General features: G+C 43.3%; 1 protein-coding gene across 2 annotated transcripts in view; it reads right to left on the bottom strand.

The window, feature by feature from the left end:
- Positions 1 to 21,440, bottom strand: part of GRID1 (glutamate ionotropic receptor delta type subunit 1) — a 1,072,773-nt gene that overhangs the window by 979,949 nt on the left and 71,384 nt on the right. The window lies entirely within an intron of this gene.

The raw sequence follows: 21,440 nt of genomic DNA, 5'->3' as shown, positions 1-21,440 counted from the left end.
CCAAGCACAAATTTAATCTTTTATTGCTTTATAAATACGTCACACTATGTAAAATATTGCTGGATTATAATTCTCTCCTCATAAAATGGCAAGCTAATGACCAGCCATCTGTTTAGCTAAAGAAAACAACCACCCGGGCTACTTTTTTAGCATAACACATCCCACTTTGAAACTGCTTTCAGTGTAGACACTCGTTCATACATATCAGTTACAATTATGATTACTCTGTTAGTGAGTATAATCAAAATAAAATAGTCACAGCACTATTGTTTACCAATGATTATTGTTGAATTCACTAGTATAATTTCTACACTACTTTTTCATATCCTTTTCGTTATGACACATTCCAATATCATATCAATTTCAAATTGATTTAATAAGCTGGAGTAACATTCAATGTTCAAGAACATATTTTTATAAAGGGAATTTGACAGTACAGTTGAATCAAAACCCAGTAGAGCTGGGTTAAAAATGAGTTTGGAGATTATTTCCCTTGCTCATTTATCCAAATCAGAAAAGCATCATGAATTTGGCAAAACTTGGTGTGATTAGCAGACATTCAATATTCTGAACAAAAATGGAAAGACAGAGGGTGCCATTATGATCAGTCTTGAATTGCAGTAATAGCTTTGTATAGATGGCTGGGTAGGGAGGAAGTTGGGGAGGCAGAGAACATTTTCTTAGCTGTAAGAAAAAAATTATTTGGACTTTTGTACAAAACAAAAACCAAAATATTTTTCCACACCTGAAGATTAGACATAACCCAGGAAGTCTGTTGACCAAGTGAACAAATGTAGCTTTTCAGATTAACCTACTGATCTAAAGCATTTTCTAACCAAAAAAATACAAAAGCTGTTTTGAATATATTCTGTTTATGCTGTGATATGTCATATGTTAGTTAAATACAACAATAATATGTATGAATTTATATTGTGAGAAATGCATTAAAGGCTTTTTTGATGAAATAGAGAGCTTTGACGCTGGCTTTAAAGTTCACTGTTTTCATTTATTCTAAATTACTTTTCAGAATATATTTTGAACCTCCATTTTCCTTTTCATATTTTAACACAGTAGGCATATTTAAAATAAAAATAGTTGCTTAATTAATGATAATGCACAGCAGGTTAGATCTTATGCTGCTAAGGATATTGTAACACTTAATGAAAGATTTATAAAGATAGAAATTCTTGTTTGAAAAACTGACCAAAATTATCATGAGAATGAAACAGTGACAGCAAATTCTTTTGGATTCTTGATTTCTAAAGCTAGGTCCCCTTGAAATTTTATTTGAACTGGACTTCTTTGAACTAGGCTTCTGTGACAATCTAATAATTTGCCTACAGTTGAGTTAAAGGGCAAAATTTTGTCCTTGCTCCCAGCCTCTCACTCAGTCCTTCCTTCCTCCAAGATCAACTAGTGTGTCCCCTTGAACTGTACTCTAGCTTCCCCATGTGATGTTGACAATCTGCCACATGGGAACAATAATGAAAAGCTTCCCTATTAATAGAGATGGAAACTATCCCTCTTCCATTAGCTATCATTTCAAATGAAACATTAGATAGCCTTTCACATCTGGACACATAAGTAATACCCATTTAGATCTAGAGGCCTGATCCTGTGCATCTGTCTAAGGATAAAATTTGATGGAACATTCATTGATTTCAGTAGACTTCCAGGACTGCTGGTTCAGCAACACTTGACTGTATCACAAAACCACCACATGCTGCAGTTTCTGTACTGTAAGAGCTACGGTTTGGAATATTGAAAAGGGTAAATGTTTATGAATAAGCAACATTGGAAAAACAGTGCAAAAGAAACTTTTACAGTGGTCAGATTATTTCTGGTGCTAGTCACTGCTCAATACCTCACTTTCATGAGTATCTTTCATTTACCTATTAAAAAAGAAAAGTGCTCAAAACATTGTCCATTTCATTCAGTCAAGTGCAACATCTAGTGAATTGTAGGTTACCTGAGTGTCACACTGTAGTCACTTTGTTTTAAAGAATAAACTATTTTCTTTCAAAATTGTATATGCCATATTCTCAGCATTCTTCAAGCATTCCCTTTTTAAAATGGAATTATATAGCTTCTACTTTTTGGCATACAGATCCACAGAATTAAGTGTGTTTCAATTTGAGATTTGATCAGAACCTTCTTTACTGTTAGCCATAGTAAATGATGCTTCACAGTTTTTAGCACCATAAACAGGAATTCCATCTTGCAATTCCTAGAGGTGGCTTCGGCACATACTAAGATGAAGTCTCCTATACAGCAGGTGGAACTTGGCTAACAGTGAAATCAAAATGAAAAGAGCTTGAAATGACTTGGGACATAAACATACAGCCTGGTTCCACTGTGTAGAACACAAGATAATTCACTGAGATTCCAACCTTCCTTCTTGGACATGAGTGGACAGTTATTTGGCCCTGGGCGCCATGTAGGGAGTTTTGATGAGCTGGCCGAGTTGACGCCCACCCCCACCAGAAAAACTCACCAAAACTCCCTGTGTGGGATGGGCCCACAAGTGGGATAAGTAGGTGAGGTTGGGATGATGGAGTAGCATCGCGGGGTGGTGACATCATGGGGCTGAGGCCTGGGGCTGAGCTGTGATCCACTTCCTGCATGCCCCTTCCTTGTGGTGAGGGTGTGGAAGGAGGGTTGGAGAGGGGGAGGCCTGCTGGGAGCTAGGTCCTGGGATCAGGCCGTGGTAAAGGGAGGGATGGATTAGACAGGAGACGTGCAGCAGAGCTCGGCTGGGCAGTGAAGTCCGTGGCTGCCCCAGCGGCATTCCACAAGAGCCAAGCTCCACCCACTCTGGGTTGCTCCTGGTGAGACTGCTGCCACCCAGGTGCAGCTCAGCTCCCCTTGCCTCCAGTGGCAGCTCCTCCTCCTGCTCCTGCCCCTGCCCCTGCTGCACCTTCCAGGGTTGGGTGGGCAGAGTGAGTAGAAGGAGCCGGGAGTTGAAGCCAGAGCCCCACACACTGGGGCAGGAGCCACCCAGCTCAAGCTTCCTCCCCACACAGCGGGGGGGAACAGGAGGAGCTGTCACTGGAGGTGAGGGGAGCTGCAGCTGCACCAGGATCATCCCGTGGCCAGTGAGCGCAGGCAGGTGTGTGGCACAGTCTATCCTGGGAAGGGCTCAGCACCAAGTGGAGCACAGTGAGCCAGATCCGAATAATTGGCAGGCACTCCCCGCAGGTCGGATCCAATCAGTTAGCAGGCTGAATCTGACCCACGGGCTGTATTTTGCCCACTTCTGCTCTTGGAGATCATTGCAAAACTGGAACCTTATTTATTAAGTCTCTTTAGGCTACTTCTGTGTTTTAACTGGAATAAAAAAGTAACCAGCTGCAAGTTCCTATTCCAGACCCTTCTATAGAAAGGTGTCTGTGTATTGCCAAAATCATTTCTTTTCAAAAGATTTATCTATTTCAGTTATCAATAAGCTGACAAGGATATAGATCTTATCTGTTCAGACATTCTTCATTTATTTCAATCTATGTAAGTGTTTAAAAATAGAAGAGGTGCATATCCAGAGCAACATACGGTACATCTATCACTGAATTACAGGATACCATTTTAATTATGTTTGGTCAATGATGAAAGTGGAGGGGAACAGTAATGTGTTGTGTAAGAAGCTAAGAGAAAGTTGCTAATGCCATAAAAAAAAAGGTCTATGATCATACTTAGGCACAAGCTTCTGGGTATCATATAGTGGATATGGATAAATCCCCCTAATAAAGGCATCTTGATTTTTCATGCACATGACAGCCCAAATCTAGTTCCCATTGGCCTAAACTGGGACAGAAATATTTCTAAATAAGAACCAATTTGTGAGAATGGACTGTAGGAGGTGGTTTCATGTTTCAGGTTGAACTCCTTTCCTACATCCACTTAAACAGGCCTCCAAGTCTTATCCTGATAGCTCTAAGCTTCCCTCTTTTCCCATTCTCATATAATCACATTCTCTGGATCTAACTTCCTGCTTTTAATTCTATTTCATAGCTGAGCCTGGTCAGTCTCACCATCTGGGTTGATGTGGGTGATCCACTGAAGTCTCATACATCAATGATTACCAGGGATATCCTTCTACTCACCCCACCATGCATAGATCAGTGCTCAAACAGCACACCTATTTTATATAATTTATTCATCCTGTGCTAATCCTTGTTACCCAATGAAACTGAATATGGTGTTAAAATAAGGAGAGGCTTTGTTCATTATTAAAACAAACATAAGCAATTTGAACACCATCTATGAACAGTGCTCTCCAACTTACAATAATCATTGATGTGACCATCTTCACTTAAAGAGATAATACACTTCACCTTCAGGTGGTCTTTTATAGCCCACTGAAGTTTGTACACTTGATATTAAATATTATTCTTTCATCAGTTTACCATCTCAGTCCAGCAGAATTTGACACTACCCATTACCATCATAAAGCCTCTCCATATTGTAGAACTGCCTGAAAATTGACAGTGATTTTCTCTAATATTAGGTTTAATGGAGACAGTCTGACACACTTGCACCATGTATATTAATTCTCTAAAGCTCTTGATAGAATACATTTCATGTGCACAGAGTACCAAATGCACACTGTCAATCTGAAAGATTTGTTAGCCTTAACTTACCCCAAGCGACCACAACAAAAAATAGGATGATCAATGTCTAGAGAAAAAGCAACTCTTAAAATTGTGTTTTCATTCATTTAAATGAAACATAATGCACTTAGTGGCTTCTAACCAAAGAATTAAAAATGCTTTCCAAAAGGTGGACTGCTATCAGGAATTCTCAGCCCTACAAGAAACTGCCTAAAGGGAATTATTAGTCCTGTAAACAGAAAACGAAGCAACTAGCCTGAATTCACACAGAGACTTAGAGTTGAGAACAGACAAGTAGGTAGGTCCTTTGCTGCATCTTGCTATAACAACTGAATTGTCTGCATCTATACAAAAAGGTGGATAAAAACATAAAATGGTATAAAGTCATAGGTAGGCTCCTACCTAATTTGCAATATTGCAGAAACCTGGGATCATCCATGAAATCAACAAAAAAACTTAATAAAAATAAAATGCTGGCTCACCAGCAGTCTTTGCAGCTGGGAGGGAAAGGCACTGACTGGCAGTGTGACTGCCAGCACTGAGGGACATGGCCACCATGGAACAACTGCAGAATTCAAACTTTATGCCGCAATCAACCCACAAAAACTGCTAAGTACTTCTGTAGTTATAGGGCTAGAAGGGACCTCAAAGGTCATCCAGTTCAATCCCTGCACAAATGTTTCTCCTAAATCATCCCTGACTAACACTCATCCAACCTCATCTTGTAAACCTCTATGAGATTTCACAACTTCCCAGGCAGTCTCTTCCACTGCTTAACTGTTCTAACAATAAGGGCATTTTCCTAAAGGACAGTGTGGCAGAGAACCTTTGGTGCCTGCCACTTTAAGGGCTGGGAGCAGGCAGCCAGCAGGTGCTTGATGAGGGTGGCCATTTTAAAGCACAGCTCTCGGGGCAGGGACAGCAGTTTGTTGCCAGCCACTGGGGGAGTAACATCACCCAGCTAAGTTACTGCTGCTGGAACATCTTAGTCATTTTCTGCCCAGGAATTCCTGGGTATTCAGAATCAAACCATCAAGCATCCAGAGCACCTGCCAAAGGCAGCTAGAGAGGAAGATATCTCCAGTCGACCAGCACTCCGGCACCATAAAGTGAACAGACATGTGCTGCTAAATAGCAGCACAAATTGATACCACCTTCCTTGCAGTCACTCTTGTGGCATGACAAGAGGCATGGGCATGTTTGCTTGGCCTTTGTGCTGTTATAAAAATGTTCGTGGTGGAAGAAAGTTGATGAAAGGCAATGTCTGTTTCCACCTTAGTCAGTCAATTACATTAATTCAAGTAATATTTTTTATCAGATGCCCTGATACTAACACATTACCACTGAATATAAACAACGAACAACATAGCTGTATATTGTTCTCCAACAACAGGGTAACAAAGTAACCTAGCACAAATAGCAGTGAAATTATGTGACGTATTGTCAATATGCCATGTCTGTTCAGGGAAGTAATGTATCGTCACTTGAAGCACAAAATCTAACAGCAACCAAGGGAAAATTCTAAGCATCACCAACAAGAGGGTTGTCATTTCCAAAGATGAATGAACCAGCTCAGAAATATATATTACACCCTCACACATCTGATATACTTCATTCCCCTTCACTGAAGGTCTAGGTACATTGATTATCTTTCAAAATAACACCATCTATAATAGGCTTTTTGTCATAATTTTTTTACATTAATTTTACATTCCTTCATAATATCAAACAAATTAATTCCCTATGGAAGATGTTTAAAGATGAGCTATCTAGAAAAACAATCATTAAATATTTATCTGCAGCTGGTTGGTTCAATAATGAAAAAGTTTTTCCACAAGTTAGTTCTAATGTGTTTGAAACATATCTGTGTACAGAGTCACTTTTACAGACTTATTATTCGAAGTTGTTCAATGCATACTACATATACTTATTTCAGCCTAAGTTTTCTTCTTAGTCTTTCACTTTCACAATTTTTTTTTCTACTCCATAATTGAATAATTTAAGCTTTACCTATCATTTAAGAAGATTTTTCATATTCATATAAAATTACCTTTAACGTGAACCTTTCACAAACAAAGATAAAGTCTTTTATCCCCTGTGAGCATAATCAGGTCACTATGGGCACATTTACATGAGACATTTACAGTAGTTGCCCAAGTAGCTTTGTAGTAAACTTCTCAGTGTCTACACATGCAGTGCTACTAGAACTGAGTAAATTAATTAACTCCACCACAGGTTAGTACTTGTAAATATAAGTACTATCCTGCAGCAAAGTTTTTTACTCCTCAGCAATGCACATGTAGACACTGATGTAGCTTAAGTAATACAGTTCAGGTTCAGAAATCTATGCTTAGAGAGAGAGAAGAGAAAAGAGAGAGAGTTGGGTTCTCACCAGTCCAAGGCACTTGGGTTGCAAAGCTGACAGGTTAAAGTACTCAGCATGATCCTTGAAGGGAGACCATCTGCTTCATTCAGCCTCTCAAGAAGAAAGTGGGTGGTATCAGCATACACACTGCTGCTTCTTTTACAGATTTTTATACCTTCAGTTCAGCTTCTTTCAAGCATTCTCAATAGTGTAAATCAAATTGTCTTTTCTATTGACAAGGGGTTATCTGGTTGGAACATCCCAGGAAACTGATTGATACTCAGCAAACACATACTTAGGAGCCAGCTTGAAATTCCTATGGATAGCAGATATACTGATGGGATATCTCCTGGTTTCTTCAGAAACTATAGGTAGCTTGCACCATCAGGGTTTTGGATTTTTACTTATTGTGAACAAGCCTCAGCTTAGCATGACTTTTCCAGATCTTACTATAGTTTTTTAACAGACTTAAGGCAATTATTGGAGTGTTCATAATCTTTGGGAGGGGAGGACTTCCAACAGTCGTCCCAGGAAAAGTATGACAACACTTGTGGTCAGGGCTGCAACGGGCTGGACGCTGTGATGAACCCTTTACCATTGTTCAAATGTAGCCCATACCCCCTGACTCGGTGTCTTGCCTCAGCATTCCCTAACCCAGCAACCAAGTTTTAGCCAATTAAGTTTAAATAGGCCTCCCATAGTGGGACTGGGGAATGTATGGCCCAAGATGCCTATTAAACTTTACTTCTGCTTAGAGGTGGGGGGGGAGGGGGGAGGCAGGCATCCTTTGTAAATCCAGATTAGAACTGGCCTGATAAATGCTGAGCTGGGTATGTGGGTTGATTAGCATTTGGAGCACACATTCCCCATCATGCAGTGCTTCCCTGCTTCTCTGATCCCAGAATTCACTGCAGTCTCTGCTTTAGGCTTTCTGTTCTCCATCTCTCATGCAAATGAATGGTCATCTGGTCCCATCTCAGATGCAAATGAGACCTAGGGCAATTGTTTCACTCTTGTCATCCTTATCTGGAGTGTTTCAGGTGTGTCTCTAACTGCATCTTAATCAGTTTCTGTTTAGGTGGGGGGGGGCGGGGGGGGGGAGTCTTTATGAGTCAGACAGTCTGCGTCCTGTGTCAGGGATCCCTGAGAACATGGAGCTGAGATGTAACAAGCTACCCATGCAGACTTTACTGCTGACCTTCTCAATGCAATATTTATAGGTGAGGGAATGGTCTAATGCGACTCCTAGGTAAGTTGGGGTATGCTGACGGGGAAGGATGCAATTGCCTACTCTGATATTCAGTGTGCTCTTGGCTCAACAATAATAGCTATGGAAACCATTATATGCCATGCTGGGATGAGCAGTACAAACTGCTCCTTAACATCATCAAGCAATGCAATGACCCTGCAACTGTAAAAAGAACTACAGAACATCTGGCTACCACACTAAGTGGTATCAAAAAGAAGAGACAGTTTACTACCATATGAGGATTGGATATGACCTACTTGAATAGACAAGCATGTACACAATCAACTGATTTACAGACATAGGTACCCAAAAAAATGACATTGCTCTTTGTCAGCAAACTCCATCACAAAAATGCTGTGCAACAACAGCAAGTACAATAACTCAAGCAAGCAACATACAGAAATGATTTGTGAACAACTTAATTCACTCAATAGCCAATGTCAACCTTAATTTAACCAGCCTCATCCATACAATGAGTTTAATACAGCCAGTAAAAAGCAATCAAGCTTGGCAAGGCTGGTGGACCAGATAAGATATTCTGAGAATTCTTTACCAAGCTCAGAACTACTATGAAAAGATAGCTTCAGAAATTTATGTACAAATGTCTAGAAAGTAACAGACTTCCAAAAATCTGGGGAAAAAGCAGACACTATTGCTGTCCCAAAACCCAAAAAACCACCTGAGGATCCAAAGAGTTACTAACCCATTTCTCTACTCTGCGTTATATACTGTCATGGAGTGAATAATCCTTAATAGAAAAGAGAACATCATTGATCCCCAGCTCCCAAAAGAACAAAGCTAGCTTTCAGAAAAAGCAGTGTACCTCTGAATGATTTACATTCCTTAGATCTGACACACAAAACAGATTTGAAATGAGCAGAAAACAGACACCTTGACCTTAGAGCCACCTATGACACTATATGGCACCAAGGCCCCAAATATAAACTGCAGCCTACTGTAGCAAAATGCCAAGTTTTTCTTTTTTTTTTTATTTTAACATGCATTCCCTCCCCTTCCCCAACCATTTTTGACTTTTTCTCTCCCTCTCTATTTCCTATAGATAAGTAGAAGTGAGCTCAGACTTAGGATAAGTTTTAAAAAATTTTATTTTGGTAGCAAGGTTTTGGTTTTGGATATCCACTGTTTTATATTGTATTATTATTAGGTTTGTATTGATTCTTACGGTTGTATATTGTATTATTATCATTTTCATATTGATTTTTTATTGTTTCAAATGGATATTGTATGGTTTAGGCCTGTGTTTGTAAGTGAACCAAAGTCATGTCAAGTTTCCATTTTATATGTCAAGCCTCCGTCTTCTGTCCTCTGCCTGGGCATCCCATGTTGCAAGAATATGACTCATTGTCCCCCCACCCCCCACATGTAAACTGATTCCCCCATGAATGAGAATGATTGGGCATGATTGAAATATAATGGTAGCAGGCCTCTAATGAATGGCCTGTAATGACTGGGCCATCACCCCGCATTGATTCATCCAGGAACAGAAACAAGACCAGCATTTGAAAATCAAAAGACCCTGCAGAACCAGCATCTCTCATCATTACAGACACTCAAAACTGCACATCCCTGCATGGAGCACACATGCTAAGTATGCCAGGGGCTGACCCTTACCTGGGCATGCCTCCTGTCACTAGGGTCACACAAGGTCTGCCCCTACAAAAAGGGACAGTGAAGACAGACCCAGTGGGATGCCCTCTCCATCTGGACCAGCACCATGCCACACCACCTATCCACCCAGAGGCCCTGCCAGTGCCCCCCTCTGGAAAACACCTACTGGACAAGGACCCCGTTCCAGCCTGGAGAGGCAGATATTATCTGCACACCTCCTCCTAAAATTTGGACTCTCTCTCTGTCTCTCTCTCTCTCCTCCTGGACTTCAGCCCCTGCCACAAGCCTCTCTAACCCCTGCTGCCATTGTCTGCATGTGGGAGGGCGGGGAGGGGTGCAAGGGAACCAATAAGACATTGCGTCACCATCTCCCCTGTTCAATAAAACCACTGTCATTTGCAACCCCAAGTTGGGTCGTGTTTTACTAAATCCCAGTCCCTTCCTTATCTTGAATTCCAGCCTCATTCTCCTTCTCTCTCAGCTCTAGCCCCCACCCCTCTCCACTAGTTTCCCAATCTCCTCTCAATTTCTACTACCTTTTCCCTGTGACTTTTTGCTGCCTTTCTCTGCTTTCCCAGTGCCCCTGCTGCCTTTCAGTCTCTCCTGCCGCTTTTCCTATGATTTTCTGCTGTCCGTCTCTGTTTTCAGGCTTCCACCACACCTTCTGTAGTCATCCCCCCCTCCCCTGCATCTCCCCAGCTCCTCGTGGCTATCCTGCAGTTTTCTCCAGCTCCCAGCACCTACTGCTGCTCCCTGCAACTTCTCTAGCTGTCCTGTAGCCATCTCCCACATCCAGAGCCCTTCTTTAACACCCACACTTTCCCTTAGTCCCACTTTCCCTCTCCCCACCTACCTTTTCAGCTCCCCCGTAGCTCTAGTTCTAGTTCCAGTCCCAGCCTCAGCCTCTGTGCCAGCATTGCTTCCCTGTTCTGCAGGCTTTGGGCATTGTCTTTTAATCAGTTAAAATCAACTAACCTAAAATTACCCCGAACCACAGTTCTTCATCCCAGGCCCCTGTAGTCTACCAGTTCTAATCCCGGTCCTTGTGACTTTCATTTCCAACAACTTTCACTTCCTACACTTCTACTTTCTTACCTTAGCCTTTCCCCAGGTATCCCAAGTATATCAAGCACATACATACATACATATCACAACACCCAACTTAGGAACTCACTTGTGTGTATGCCTAGGTGGGTAGTATGTGTGTGAATTAGTGAATACATGTATATAGATATGTGTGTGTGTGGTATATGAATTAGTAATCCACGTATATGTATTGGATGTGCAAGTGTTGGTAACTGGTAAGTGATTCCATTTAAATTTGGTGTGTTTAGCGTGTATGGGCTTAAACTGGTGATAGGTGTGCATGAACCTAAGCTAGTTATTCTGAACGTGTGTGTATCTGAGTTGTGTGTGTGTGTGGCATTATGTGCATGATATACGAATTAGTGATCTGTGTCTAACTTTTGGGGTGTATATCGTATGTGCTTGAATTGGTGATAGGTATGCATGTGCCTAGGCTGGTTTGAATGCTTATGTGTCTGAGATGGTAGTATGTGTGTGTATGCACCCAATTGATTTGTGTGGTTGTATATGTGCAATTGTACACCACGCCCTCCTAACAGCGCAATATTGAGATCCTGAGCATTGGCCTGACCCCTCAGGGCAACACTATGATAGCCGACTGCAACCTATGTACTTTCATCATGGACATGATCTCCAGATCATTCAAACATACTACCAGCCAAGGAAAAAAGAGCAGAGTACAAACCCTGAAGAATGGAGTCCCAGTGCTAGTACCAATACTCTTCAATGTATACATCTCAGACTTCCCACATACAACATGTAAGTGATACATGCATGCTAACAATCTTGCCATAGTAGCACAAGGAACAGACATGACAGGGCTGGAAAAGACACTGACATAGAACTCATTGCTAACTATTTCCACAAGTGACACTTCTAAGCATCAATACATCAGCAGCATCACACTTCAACCTGGACAGTCATCGAGCCAAGTTAAGTAACTACATTAAACTTCAATGTCTTTTTTATTTTCTAAAAACTAGAAACTTTCAATTAACAACTATCATTCCTGTCTTTTAGCTTGCACATACTTCAGTCTTACATTACAGAAAATGTACACATTTTTTACTCCTTGAAAGAAAAATCTAGTGCAGCAACCTTATAGTAAATCATAGCTCCCAAAGAAGTCCTATATCATGTACAGCCTTAATGAACTTAATTTGATCATATCCTTAGACAAAATACTGCACTAACAGAGGCCATTTCAAATTTCAGAATAATGTTTTCCATTCAGATTTTTTCAGGTTCAAAACAGACTGAACAAACTCCTTTTCTAAAGGCACATTCTGACCTGCATTGACTTTGAAGGGTCAAAATTCAATAACTTCTGCCATTTTGGAATCAGAAAGACATTGAAATTTTTTTTAAATCATTTGCTATTTATAACTAGTACATTTATTTCCAACAAGTTTAATATGGATTTTTAGATGTAATTACAGAATTACAGTGTATAATGACAAGTTTCAGCTCAGGAATGACATATAATTAAATGCAATTATGCTCATTATGTAAATGTAGCACAGTAAATTAAAAATTACATAAGAACATTCAAGAAAAAAGTCACAACAACATTTTAAACAGTAGGATTTGGTAATAAACTCATCAAAAGAAACAATTTTACAAATTCAAGTGAAACTGTCCATAGTTAGTATTAGTCCCCAAAACTAATCACTCTCCTCCCATACTTACTTGAAAATTCAATGTAATTTTTGCAAAGCCTTTTACTTAACATATTAAACGACTCATCATTGCAACCCCCTTCCCCAAAAAACAAAAACAATACCAAAGCAAAACAAAAAAACCCAGTGCTACCAGTCCAAATGTGTTAATAGCTCTGACATGGAAAAAGAAACACTTACAGGAAAATCATTTAAAAATATTAACTTCAGAATCTGCATTTTGTGTAAAGATTCTTTTACCAGTGAGTATAAAAATCATTTAAAAGTGAAAACCGTCTTTACTTTTTCACTGATAAAAAGAGTGTTAATTTACTGTGTTTGTCGGGCTGACATTCACTGGCCCCTTGGGGTGGCTGCGTCCCTACAGTTCAGCTGGGTGAGATCTGGCGCCCTTTCTTTTTCCTGCCTGCCACAACTTTGATGATATAGGAGATTCAAAAAAAGGGGAGGTTCCCTGCGGAACGATCAGCAAAGCTGAAAAGCATAGTCTTTGCTGCTCGGGGTTTCTGCCTACTCCATCTCAGCTACAGAGCCTCTCCAGAGACCCGCTTCTCTTCGCATCCCAGCCAGACTCCTGGCCTTGATCAGAACTCTTTTGATAGCAGAGAAACCTCCACGGGGAAGTTCAAAGTGAGACAAGAAAGGAAAAAAAGGTACGGAGAAAAAAAAACTGCCACAGCAAGTGGTTCGGGTGGATCCCTTGCCTCCGTGGTCTCCAAGCATTTTTCCCAGATCCCCTTCCTCAGCTGGCCTTTGCTACCCTCCTCTTTACTCCTATGGTCAGGATGTCACCTCCTCCTCCCAGTCGGACCAAAGGCTCACCCACACTTCTTGCTCCTTGGCTCCCCTGCTCTGCTCCTTAAGTGCCTCACTCCCCGCCAGCCCGCCCCCGGCTTTTAGATATAGCCCACATTGCAGATTGGCCCCAATCCACTTCACCTGGTTTGGAGGTAAAGCCCAGCTGGTGCGGATTGGGAGTTCCCATTCTAGCCTGGCTGTTGCAGCCAGGGACACGCCTTTGGTGAGTGCCCTCCAGGCTCTCACAGTGTTCCATTAGAGAATTTAAAGACCATATCCTGAACTCAGTTATGTCTGTATAAATCTTGGTATCTACAGAAGACCATGGAGGGTTTTTGGATTTGTACCATGGAAACTGAGTGTTTGCTACTACTCACAACTGAAAAAAATCCCAGTGAAATCCTGCCCCCTTTGAAGATGATGTCAAAAATCCCATTATACCTTTCATAGGTTGGATAGCAATACAATGTTTGCAAAAGGAGCTAAATATCTTAATCTGGACCAAACTATAGCTTATCTACAAGATCCAAATATCTTTACTTTACTGCTAGCCATGGTTTGGTCCTGAACATCTTCATCAGTGACTTGGACGAGGGGGTAAAAAGCACATTGTTCAAATTTGCTGATGACACTAAGATGTGGGGGGATGTGCACATGCTAGAAGGGAGGAATAGGCTGAAATCAGACCTAGACAGGTTACAGGGGTGGGCTGATGAGAACAGGATGGGATTCAACACTGACAAGTGCAAGGTGATGCACCTGAGGAGGATGAACCAGCAGCATACCTACAGGTTGGAGAACTCCCTTCTCATTAGTGCAGAGGCAGAAAAGGATCTTGGAGTCGTCACTGATGCCAAGATGAACATGGGCCGGCAGTGTGGGGATGCAGTCAGGAAGGCCAACCGCACCTTGTCATGCATCCACAGATGCATCTCAAGCTGGTCCAAGGAAGTGATCCTCCCCATCTATGCGACACTGGCCAGGCTGCAGTTGGAATACTGCATCCAGTTCTGGACGCCGCACTTCAAAAGGAATGTGGACAACATGGAGAGGGTCCAGAGGAGGGCCACTCGCATGATCATGGGGCAGCAGGGCAGGCTCTATGAGGAAAGGCTATGGGACCTGAACTTGTTCATGCTCCACAAGCAAAGGCTGAGGGGGGCTCTAGTGGCCTGTTACAAACTAGTCAGAGGGGACCAGCAGGTATTGGGGGAGTCCGTGTCCCCCCGGGGCACTACCAGGAGTGACTAGAAATAATGGTCACAGGGTAGATTTAGACTAGACATCAGGAGGAGCTACTTCACTGTTAGGGCGGCTAGGATCTGGAACCAACTTCCAGCTGAAGTGGTGTTGGCTCCTACCCTGGGGGTCTTTAAGAGGAGGCTAGACAAACACCTTGCTGGGGTTATTTGACCCCAGTACTTTTTCCTGCCATGGCAGGGGGTCGGACTTGATGATCTGCTCAGGTCCCTTCTGACCCTACCAACTATGAAACTATTTTGCAATGCTGATCATAATAGATTCTTTTAAAGTTATATAATAAAGGTAGCTTGTTTCTCTTTCGCTCTCACTTTTCTTTTTAAGGTGTTTTGACAGTAGCTAGTGCCTAAATAGTATCTTGTTTTAGATGTCATTTAGTTTGGTAAGAGGAGGCAAGAAATACAGCATTCAACACTGGCAACAAAGGAAGGAGAAGTAAATTTTCAATTTCTATTTTAAACTGTGTATCATTTATGTATCTGTGTCTAGACTCAGTTTCTAATCTGTTATTTTAAAAACCAAACTTCTGAAAAATAATAATAAGCTTGGCAATTCATTTTTAACAGGCCCCAAGTTGACTGAGTTTGATTTGATTTAATAACTGCCAAACTTTTTCAAGGGGAAATGATGGCTTCTTATAGCCTGTTCCTACATAAGCATCTTGTGTGAATACACACTGTTCTCATGAGCTGCAAGTGTCCAAATGCTCAGTCTAGATCTCAATACAGTCAATAAGAACAGAGATTGTTTAGTACCTTTCTGCATATATTTAGTACTTCTTGTGGGTCTGGGACAATAATCATGATGAATTCTCATTTGCTATAAGTGGCAGGAGTATGAAACACCTCTAGATACCATTGTAGTCATTGAAAGTTCAGTAAACAAAAGCTGTATCCTATAAACACTTACTTATGCAGGTATTTTATAAATGTCTTATGGGACTTTGAGGCAGAAGTCAAAACCTATGTGAAACTTTTGTTTTGAAGACCAAAATGTGCAACTGTTGGTGAAGTAGCACGTGTGTGTTGAAATCAAATGTGGGCTTGGGGAAAACATTATTACCAACAGAAAAATTATCATGTTCATAGAATATCCATGGGCTCTGCTTAACAAAGAAGTTAGAGGTCATTTTCATGCTGCAATCCTATAGCAGCTGCCACCACCTGAGTACGCAAGGCAGAGAACTGTGTAGAATATCCATCAGTAACTGTGTCCAACTACCTTTCTAACCTCCACAAATTATGCATCTCCAAGTACTCATCTTCCAAAAGGGGGAGAAAAAAAAAATCAATCATTCTTTCTTTCCTTATTCCTTTGCACATGAAAGGTAACAATTCCAAATCTGTACATTGCTCAGTTACATTTCCACCAGGGTTCTTCTTGGCATTGTATTGTTGCATTCAGTGCCCCTAAAAGGTATCCGTTGGGCACACCGAAAAATTATGTCGACTTAAATCCACTGAACAACTGCATAACATCTGCAGTGGTCACAAAATTTATCCTCACACACTACACAAAGCCTCAGCAAAAGGTCTTGGGGTGAGAAATTACACAGGGGTTAAGAGACTACCATCTCATGCAGGTTTAGATTTTTGCTATATTCAAAGCTACACTGCACTGGAGACTTAGGGAACTACAGGGCTACCAAAGAAAATTTTCCCCTAAACCTTCCTACCTGCACTTTTGTTTCCATTTCTCTCTCTCAGCTTTGTGGCTTCCTTCATGACAGCACCCACACTTGATTCAGCCTCCCACTTACCAGCTGCCAAGTAACAAACTTTGTTCCTTAAAAAACATAAACAGTACTTGGCAAATCCTTCCAACACCGGTCACAGAAGAGACTTGCAACCTTACCTGTTTGAACAGAGACCCAATATCTCCACTATGTAGAGCAGGTAAAGCACTGTCTACTTATAAGCACATGTAAATAATAGAAATAAAGAAGCATAAATACAAATATTCAATGTAGCCTGAAGTGTGAAAAGATCTCCTTATTTTTTTGTTTCAAATCCATAAAACAAACAAACACTAGATACAACGTTTGGTATGGCATTCCCTTCGTAGCAAAGAGGTAAAAATCAGGAGTCTGTGGTTCAATGTCTATTGAAGTCTTTAGAAACATTTACTTTCATTTTCTTGTGCATTAGTTCAGTTCTCAGGTGTTTTAAAAAAAAGAAAAAACACACAAGGATGAAGAAAAATATAAGTCTATATGACTATATCTTCAATTCATTGTCAACTTGAGTTCTGCACACTAAGTACATGGCCTGATATGGCTCACAAACTAAAAGAACTGAAGAATTCCAGTCTCAAATACATACAGGCAGCTCCTGTTGACTGCCATGGTAGCTGCACAAACATTTAAGGACAAGATTTGACACAATTTAAAACGTTAAATTATACAGCACTAGCATAATCTTAATTCCAATAAAACCTAGCTCAATCTCCTCTGTTCTATTCAGTTATTGAAACTACTTTGGAAATGGGCATTACACATTTTTCCCCTAACATCTATACAGAACAGCTATTTTTGCCATCAGAAACACTTTTTCAAACAAGTTAAAAGCAACAGGGAATTCACTCAAGTAACAAATAGTTCACAGAGGTGGGAAAAAGTATTGAGAGTTGGGGGACAGACACTGTAGGACTGTGCAAAATAGCACTGTTTCATTTAGACTTCCATTTCACTGTTTTGAAGGGACAGTGTTTTGTTTTGCTGTTTCAAAGCACTGTTCCATTTTGTTTCATTGAAACTCCTGCTGTTTTAACACTGTTTCAACATTTCTCCCATAGGCTACAATGGGGAATCATGAAAATGCCTTTAACTTTGTCCTTTCTTTCCTGATTCAGATGAACATTGCAAGGATGGTGGTCCCTTCTGAGAGCATGCCTGCCAAGTTTCAAGGACATAGGTGCAGGGGTTTCTGGGAAACTGAATTTCAAACTGTTCAAAGCAAAACTCATCACTTGCTGGCAGCGGAAGCATGCTGTCATCCTGTATGCAGATCTGGGGGCCCACACCCCCCAAGAGGGCTGTGGGCCTGTGCCAGGCTTTTCCTTCTCAACCTGCACTGAGCACCAGGAAGAACCCAGTTCTGGGACTGGCCTCAGCTGGCACCAGCAGCCTGCTGTCATCCCATGTGTAGATATATGGGGGACCACACCCTCCAGGAAGACTCTGGCACAGCTCTGCAGCCCTCCTGGGGGGCATGAGCCCCCAGATCTGCATGTAGGATGACAACATACTGCTGTTGCTGGCTGGGATCAGCAGCAGCACCAGTCTTCCTGGCTCTCATCGCAGGCTGCACCAAGCGCCGATCCCAGCCAGTGGTAGCAGCCTGCTTTCATCCCAGCACGCAGATCTGGGAGCCCACATCCCCAGAGAAGAGTCCAACACAGTCCCGCAGCTCTCCTGGTGGGGTGCGGGTCCACAGATCTGAGTACAGGGTTTCAGCGAGCTCCTGCTGCTGGCTGGGGAAACAGCTCAGAGCTGCTGCCATCACCAGCTGGCAGTGGCAATCTGCTGTCCTCCCACATCATCTGGGGGCCCCTGTCCCCCCAAGAAGAGCTGGGGGAAGTGATCAGAGAGCTGAGGGAAAGAATCAGGGAGCTGGGAAATCCAACTGGGAATTTGGAGAATGTTCAGGTATCTGAACATTTCCCTAGCTTCCGGTTTGATTCCCCAGTTCCCGATTTGATTCCCTCTGCTCTCTGCATCACGGCACAAGGACCAGGCATCCCCCCTCGACTCAGCACAGCACCCCCTCAATGGCCCAGTGTTCGTCAGAGGTGGGCACCATATGCTGGAGGACTGCATGCTCAAATTCAAGTGAGAGGTGGGCTCACACCACCAGGTGGAAGAGCTGCAGGGCATCGTCCATCCCAGTCCCAGTGAGCCAGTTTCAGCAGCTCTTCAGGGTGGCCATCTTTGCCTGGCCCACCAAGAAGTTGGCCAGGCTGACCGTGCCCTGCTTGGCCACCCCATATGGGAAACAGTAGATGTAGGTGTCCTGAAAAGTCCCAGACCAGCACCCAAAGCAGCGCCCCGGGGAGCGGCAAAGAGCAGCAGCAGCTGCGGGCAGTCGAGGAAGGCAGGGAAAATATTCTCTTTCACTACCCCCCTGGCAGAAGGGGCAGGCCGCCAAGGCCACCGAATCCAGGTGGTGCACAAAGGTTCCAGTGGCCAGAATGCCATGCACCAGTCTCCACTGGAGGTCACCAGTCTTCTTGGCGGTGGGCACCTTGTACAGTGTGTGCCACGTTGGGGTCCTGGGAAATGCCAGTTGCCACCACCACCCAGTACTGGGGTGGCCAGCCAGCGCCTGGGCATGCCGGGTGTGCACCACCCGTGCAGAGTCCCCTCTGAGACAGTGTGCCAAAGGGGCCATCTTGTTGCTTCCAGGTGGCATGGGGAGCCTCAGCAGTGTATCAGGCCAGTTATTCAGCTCACTGGCAACTGCTGGAATGACTGGCAGTGGTGGGAAGGCATCACCTGCAGTGTCCACAGTGGGGAGGGTCTGGTGGACCTGGAGTTAAGCTTCCAGGGTGCCAGCTGCCCTCAGGAGGACGGCCCTAACGGTCTGCAGAAGTCAGCCCATGGTGCAGACAGAGTGCGGGGCCAGCCAGGCAGCCAGGGCCTTGACCGACAGCCAGCCCAACTAAGTCGGGTCCAGGAGGTGCCCCAGATGGGTGGTATTCACCTCGATGAGGGTGGCCATGAGGCTGGTAGAGGCCAGACTTGGCACCACATGCTGCAGGGCCGGGTTGTAGATCAGGGGCTCCTGAAGCAACTGTGGGAACCGCAGATGCCTGGCTTGGGGACAAAGATGGAAGACATCCTGCCAAGCCCGCACCATGCTGTGGTAGAATGGGGGAAGGACCACCAAACCGGCATGCCACCTGCTGCCACGGGAGGTAGCCCTCGGCATTCAAGAGCCGCTGGAGGGCTTGCAGGTGGTAGGTAGCCAACCTGCTGGCCAGGTCAATCGGGCCCTGGTCCCCCTCAGTGGTGGGCAGGTAAAAGGCAGCTTGCAGGAGCCAGTGGCACCCATCCCAAAAGAAGTCCACTGGGAGCCTCTGAAGCCTCTCGAGCAGCTCTGGTGGGGGGTCCAGCACAGCGCAGCAGTGCCACAGGGTCGCCACCACCAGGTTGTTGATGTTGAGGGCCCGGCCATGGTCAGAAAGGGCAGGCAAGTGCCAGCACCAGCACTGCAGGCAGGCCTCCATTCCCTCCACCAGATCCTCTCAGTTGCAAGCCACAAAGGCCGGCAGCCCCAGAAACACTCCCAGGGCTTTGAGGCCTTCCCAGCACCAGGCAAGACCCGCCCCCGCAGGTTGCAGGGGGTGTGCCAGCCCATGTCCCAAGCAGGAGGGTGTCACTCTTGCCCCAGTTGATGCAGGTCAATGAGGCAAGCTCGTAGGTGCGCTGGCAGTCCACCAGGGCCCACACATCCTCCTGGCTGCCCAGGAAGACTGTCACATCATCTGCATACACCATCAGCTGGATTGGGGGCCAGTGGTTGGGCCCAGTGCCAGTGGCAGGGCTAAGCCAGTCAGGCAACATCACAGAATATGCAGCAGCGGTTCAATGGCCAGGGCGTATGGCATGCCCGGTGGGGCAGCCCTGGCAGATGCCCCAATGCACCGGGAATGGGGAGCACAGCACGCCATTCACCTTCAGCCTGCTGGAGGCGTCATGGTACAGGACCCGGAGCGCTGCGATGAAAAGAGACCCGAAGCCAAAAGCCTCAAGCGTGCTGAGCAGGTACTGGTGGTTGACCTGAGAAAGGGTCTGTTCCTTATTCCCAAAATTTCCATCACAGTTCAAATGCTGCTTCCTAATACAACAACAAATATGAATTCATTGGTGCCTATAAATCGTTAGATTCTTGTCCTGACTTGTTAATTATAGCATAGTGCAAAACAAGTTACTGGTACCAATAAACTGCCCAAGATCACCTTTCACAAACCATCCAATGATGCTAAGAAACAGGCCTGGAATCTCTAGTTATTAACCTACATATTAATGAACAGCCTTAGAAGGTATGCTGTCATTCAGCATCTCTCTTACTGCACATTATTTTGAAGGTTATAGGTAGTAATCTCATCATGAGTGTTGAGGGACTTCCATATAGTTATCAGAGTAGTTGCTGGAGCTTCTCTTCTTAAAGTACTGGATACTTGTAGTGTAAATCCCCATGAGTCTAAAGGGAAATCCACAGCCTCTTAATATTCCACAGCAGGAACGAGCATCTGACAGGTTTCATACACAGTTCTACGAGACTCTCATTTCAGGGTTACTATCTCCCTCAAGCATTGCTGGGTTTAAGTTAATAATTTAAAAGTAATTAAATTCAATAAACCGTAACAGCTTAAATAAAAACTAACCAAGGCAAATGAATTGCTAGTTTCACATGTCTATTGTTTTGGGCAACACAACAGCAGGCAGGTATGATGAAAGTAAACAAAAGCAAGGGAAAGAAACACCAAAAAAAAATCTGAAGCAATTTACAGTATCCCTACCTAAGATTAACTTCTCTATCTGATTCTTAATGTGCACCTTGCATCATCTAACAAGCTAGTCTAATGAGACCTGTCAGGGGACTCTTCCTACAAGATTAGGAGAGGGCCCAACAGCAACAATGTTTCTGCACAAGCAAGGAAAGGATTTATATTTAATTAACTCCTTAACAATCCATTCCAATAAAGCAACTGGCATTAAATCCAACAGGTTATTACAGGTTTTTCCTTACAGTTATTTCTAACAGAAT

Source organism: Crocodylus porosus, unplaced genomic scaffold (genome assembly GCF_001723895.1).
Source record: "Crocodylus porosus isolate Cpor-Errol unplaced genomic scaffold, CroPor_comp1, whole genome shotgun sequence".
Classification (NCBI taxonomy): Eukaryota; Metazoa; Chordata; order Crocodylia; family Crocodylidae; genus Crocodylus; species Crocodylus porosus.
This window is presented reverse-complemented; position numbering and strand designations above follow the sequence as displayed.